Genomic DNA, 6,000 nt, shown 5'->3' on the forward strand with positions numbered 1-6,000 from the left:
GAGCATGGCGTTTGCAACGCCAGGGTTGTGGGTTCGATTCCCACGGGGGGGCAAGTATAAAAAAAATATATATGTATTCACTAACTGTAAGTCGCTCTGGATAAGAGCGTCTGCTAAATGACTAAAATGTATTGGAGTGGCCATCACAAAGCCCTGACCTCAATCCTATAGAACATTTGTGGGCAGAACTGAAAAAGCGTGTGCGAGCAAGGAGGCCTACAAACCTGACTCCGTTACACCAGCTCTGTCAGGAGGAATGGGCCAAAATTCACCCAACTTATTGTGGGAAGCTTGTGGAAGGCTACCCGAAACGTTTGACCCAAGTTAAACAATTTAAAGGCAATGCTACCAAATACTAATTGAGTGTATGTAAACTTCTGACCCACTGGGAATAATAAAAGCTGAAATAAATCATTCTCTCTACTATTATTCTGACATTTCACATTCTTAAAATAAAGTGGTGATCCTAACTGACCTAAGACAGGGAATATTTACCTGTCTCTATCTATGTGTGTACCTGTCTCTATCTGTGTGTGTCCTGTCTCTATCTGTGGGTGTACCCGTCTCTATATGTGTGTACCCCTGTCTCTATGTGTGTGGTGTGTGTACCCATCTCTATCTGTGTGCACCCGTCTCTATCTGTGGGTGTCCCGTCTCTATCTGTGGGTGTACCCGTCTCTATATGTGTGTACCCCTGTCTCTATGTGTGTGGTGTGTGTACCCATCTCTATCTGTGTGCACCCGTCTCTTATCTGTGTGTACCCATCTCTATCTGTGCATATCCCTGTCTCTATCTGTGCGTACCCGTTTCTATGTGTACCCCTGTCTCTGTGTGTGTACCCGCCTCTGTGTGTGTACCCGTCTATCTGCGTGTATCCCTGTCTCTATCTGTGTGTGTGTGTACCCGTCTCTAGCTGTGTGTGTACCCGTCTCTAGCTGTGTGTGTACCCGTCTCTATATATGTGTGTGTGTACCCGTCTCTATCTGTGTGTGTGTACCCCTGTCTCTATCTGTGTGTACCCGTCTCTATCTGTGTGTGTACCCATCTCTGTGTGTGTACCCGTCTCTAGCTGTGTGTGTACCCGTCTCTATATATGTGTGTGTGTACCTGTCTCTATCTGTGTGTGTGTGTACCCCTGTCTCTATCTGTGTGTGTGTACCCCTGTCTCTATCTGTGTGTGTGTACCCCTGTCTCTATCTGTGTGTACCCGTCTCTATCTGTGTGTGTACCCATCTCTGTGTGTGTACCCCTGTCGATATCTCTGTGTGTGTACCCTGGTCTCTATGTGTGTACCCCTGTCTCTATCTGTGCGTACCCGTCTCTATCTGTGTGTGTGTACCCCTGTCTCTATATGTGTGTGTGTGTGTACCCCTGTCTCTATCTGTGTGTGTACCCGACTCTGTGTGTGTGTACCCCTGTCTCTATCTGTGTGTACCCGACTCTGTGTGTGTGCCCCTGTCGATATCTCTGTGTGTGTACCCTGGTCTCTATGTGTGTACCCCTGTCTCTATCTGTGCGTACCCGTCTCTATCTGTGTGTGTGTACCCCTGTCTCTATCTGTGTGTGTGTACCCCTGTCTCTATATGTGTGTGTACCCCTGTCTCTATCTGTGTGTGTACCCCTGTCTCTATCTGTGTGTGTGTACCCCTGTCTCTATCTGTGTGTGTGTACCCCTGTCTCTATCTGTGTGTACCCGTCTCTATCTGTGTGTGTACCCATCTCTGTGTGTGTACCCCTGTCGATATCTCTGTGTGTGTACCCTGGTCTCTATGTGTGTACCCCTGTCTCTATCTGTGCGTACCCGTCTCTATCTGTGTGTGTGTACCCCTGTCTCTATATGTGTGTGTGTGTGTACCCCTGTCTCTATCTGTGTGTGTACCGACTCTGTGTGTGTGTACCCCTGTCTCTATCTGTGTGTGTACCCGACTCTGTGTGTGTGTACCCCTGTCTCTATATGTGTGTGTGTGTGTACCCGTCTCTAGCTGTGTGTGTACCCATCTCTATCTGTGTGTACCCCTGTCTCTCTCTCTGTGTGTGTGTACCCGTCTCTGTGTGTGTACCCGTCTCTAGCTGTGTGTGTACCCGTCTCTAGCTGTGTGTGTACCCGTCTCTATATATGTGTGTGTGTACCTGTCTCTATCTGTGTGTGTGTACCCCTGTCTCTATCTGTGTGTGTACCCCTGTCTCTATCTGTGTGTACCCGTCTCTATCTGTGTGTGTACCCATCTCTGTGTGTGTGTGTACCCGTCTCTATATATGTGTGTGTGTACCTGTCTCTATCTGTGTGTGTGTACCCCTGTCTCTATCTGTGTGTACCCGTCTCTATCTGTGTGTGTACCCATCTCTGTGTGTGTACCCCTGTCGATATCTCTGTGTGTGTACCCTGGTCTCTATGTGTGTACCCCTGTCTCTATCTGTGCGTACCCGTCTCTATCTGTGTGTGTGTACCCCTGTCTCTATCTGTGTGTGTGTACCCCTGTCTCTATATGTGTGTGTACCCCTGTCTCTATCTGTGTGTGTACCCGACTCTGTGTGTGTGTACCCCTGTCCCTATCTGTGTGTGTACCCGACTCTGTGTGTGTGTACCCCTGTCTCTATATGTGTGTGTGTGTACCCCTGTCTCTAGCTGTGTGTGTACCCGTCTCTAGCTGTGTGTACCCCTGTCTCTATCTGTGTGTCTGTACCCGTCTCTATCTGTGTGTACCCGTCTCTAGCTGTGTGTGTACCCGTCTCTATCTGTGTGTGTACCCGTCTCTATCTGTGTGTGTACCCCTGTCTCTATTTGTGTGTGTACCCCTGTCTCTGTGTACCCCTGTCTCTATCTGTGTGTGTACCCGTCTCTCTCTGTGTGTGTACCCCTGTCGCTATCTCTGTGTGTGTACCCTGGTCTCTTATCTGTGTGTACCCATCTCTATCTGCGTGTGTGTACCCCTGTCTCTATCGGTGTGTGTGTGTGTACCCATCTCTATCTGTGTGTACCCCTGTCTCTATATGTGTGTACCCCTGTCTCTATCTGTGTGTGTACCCATCTCTTATCTGTGTGTACCCGTCTCTATCTGTGCGTACCCGTCTATCTGTGCGTACCCCTGTGTGTACCCCTGTCTCTATCTGTGTGTGTACCTGTCTCTATCTGTGCGTACCCGTGTGTGTACCCCTGTCTCTATCTGTGTGTGTACCTGTCTCTATCTGTGCGTACCCCTGTGTGTACCCCTGTCTCTATCTGTGTGTGTACCTGTCTCTATCTGTGTGTACCCCTGTGTGTACCCCTGTCTCTATCTGTGTGTGTACCCGCCTCTATATGTGCGTACCCGTCTCTATATGTGCGTACCCGTCTCTATCTGTGCGTACCCGTCTCTATCTGTGCGTACCCGTCTCTATGTGCGTGTACCCCTGTGCGTGTACCCCTGTCTCTATGTGCGTGTACCCCTGTCTCTATCTGCAACTATACCAAATATGACATATCATACTAATTTGAATGTTACAGATTTATGTTAACTGTGTTACGTCTAGTCTATGAGGCCAGGCTGAAAGGCTCAACTAAACTCAGAAGAGAGAAGTGGGTAGGGTTGGTAGTGAGACTTAGCATACAGTAGAGTAGACATACATGATACAATATAAATGACATCAACTATATCAACTGACACACTGTATACTGTATATAATAAATATAAATAAATTGGTCATTTAGCAGACGCTCTTATCCAGAGCGACTTACAGGAGCAATTAGGGTTAAGTGCCTTGCTCAAGGGCACATCGACAGATTTTTCACCTAGTCGGCTCGGGGATTAGAACCAGCAACCTTTCGGTTACTGGTACAACGCTCTATATTACAGCAGTAACAGCAGGCTATCTCCATGTCCAAGGCATCACAAGTGTGACCGTTCAGCCACATTATATGTATTTCAGTGTGTGTGTGTGTTGAGATAGACGGAGAGAGAGAGAGAGAGAGAGCGAGAGGGGGAGAGATATAGAGAGCGAGATGGAGGGGCAGACAGAGATAGAGAGAGATAGACGGAGAGAGAGAGAGAGCGAGAGGGGGAGAGATATAGAGAGCGAGATGGAGGGGCAGACAGAGATAGAGAGAGATAGACGGAGAGAGAGAGAGCGAGAGGGGGAGAGATATAGAGAGCGAGATGGAGGGGCAGACAGAGATAGAGAGAGATAGACGGAGAGAGAGAGATAGAGAGGGGGAGAGATATAGAGAGCGAGATGGAGGGGCAGACAGAGATAGAGAGAGATAGACGGAGAGAGAGAGAGAGCGAGAGGGGGAGAGATATAGAGAGCGAGATGGAGGGGCAGACAGAGATAGATAGACGGAGAGGGAGAGATATAGAGAGCGAGATGGAGGGGCAGACAGAGATAGAGAGAGATAGACGGAGAGAGAGAGAGATAGAGATTGTGAGTCCTGACCAGTAAATTGTCTCATTACTGAAAACATGGTGCAACAGAAGTAATTGTCATTATTTTATTCTCCATTGAATCATTTCTAATTTGTTTCATTTTTTTTGGTGCCTTCAGACCAGGAGTAGTAGTGAATCAGAAGGATCAAACTAATTCCCTGATTGAGTGTACAATTCTCCCTTAAAGAGTTATTAAGTTACTCATCGGTCAATAATAATACACATCATCATCAACCAACGTTTGCTTATGTGTTATGGCATTTTTATATATATATATACTGTTTAAATAGGAAATAATCTTAATAAGCAACATTCTTTAACATATATTAGTATCCTAATCTGAAACCACCCTTGGGCAGAGCATATTCCCTGGGTAAAGTGACTCCTTGTCTGCGTGTTACAAGGATCTTGGACAAAATGGCCAGTGACAGGACGATGTTGGTTAACATCAAGTCAAAGCAAGCTGGTTTCTAGGAGACAGGGGGAAAAGACAGTGATAGACAATTCTGTGATCCACATCCTTAATTAATCGTTATAATCATATATGTAGCGTCCCAAATGGCACCCTATTCCCTATATAGTGCACTACTTTTGACCAGAGGTACATTTTATTGGGAATAGGGTGCTATTTGGGACGCAATCATAGTTCCTCTGTTTACAAGACTGAAATGTTTCTCTACCAACCCCAACGACACATTTCACAGCATGTACCCAGATAGTTAATAAGTTTGTTTTGTTTTTCCTGTCACTCCAGTGTAAAATTCACAGGTCTATAAAAATATTGAGATTTACTTGAACATAACATTTTTTTTTTCCTGACTATGTTATTAAAAACGTCCGTATGTCCTTATCCGTTGCACAGTGGGGTGTATTAGAGCTGGGACGGTGTTCCGTAGCTCTACAGTGTACTGTAGAAATAGTGTATAAAATAAGGCAGTCTGTTTCAGTAGGATAAACCTGATACAAAAAATCCCCGGGAGAAAAATCATCTTTCAAGTCCAAAACACAGTTATTCTTTCTTCTTCACAGATATGTGCTGTAGCAGGATGGCGTGCGCTCGTTTGTTCGGTCGGTCAACAGCGTTTGTTTAAATCGACAGACAGGTGGGTTTGCCGATGGACACACACACACAAACTCGCAGAGGTGATAGACAACAATACAGCTTATTCCGACAAGTTAACGTCCCGATTCCCCTCCATGGACTAAATCACTGAGACATTATAGACAATTCAACTGTTGTTTTACAGTGCAATACAAATATGTCCATTCAAACTGGTGCTGTAGTAAAATAAAATGTTTTATAATGTTGATGTTTTCTTATGGATAATAATCCTGCTCCTCCTCATGGACAATACTCATAGTTATATAATATTATGTTATTCAGCTTTGGCTTTTCTTTCCTTCATATTTTCTTAATTTTGTTCTAATTTATTCATCATCGTCTTTCATCTTCATCATCACAAAATAAAAAAATACCAAATTGTCTATAATAATGACCTGGCTGTGTGACCAAGATGTCTGAATGTTTGTTTGTGTCTTTCACCAGTGGCCTGAGGACAGTTAGTTAGCTCCACCCACTGAACACCCCCAAACCCCACC

Source organism: Coregonus lavaretus, assembly GCF_964263955.1.
Source record: "Coregonus lavaretus genome assembly, contig: HAP1_SCAFFOLD_2196, whole genome shotgun sequence".
Taxonomy (NCBI): Eukaryota; Metazoa; Chordata; class Actinopteri; order Salmoniformes; family Salmonidae; genus Coregonus; species Coregonus lavaretus.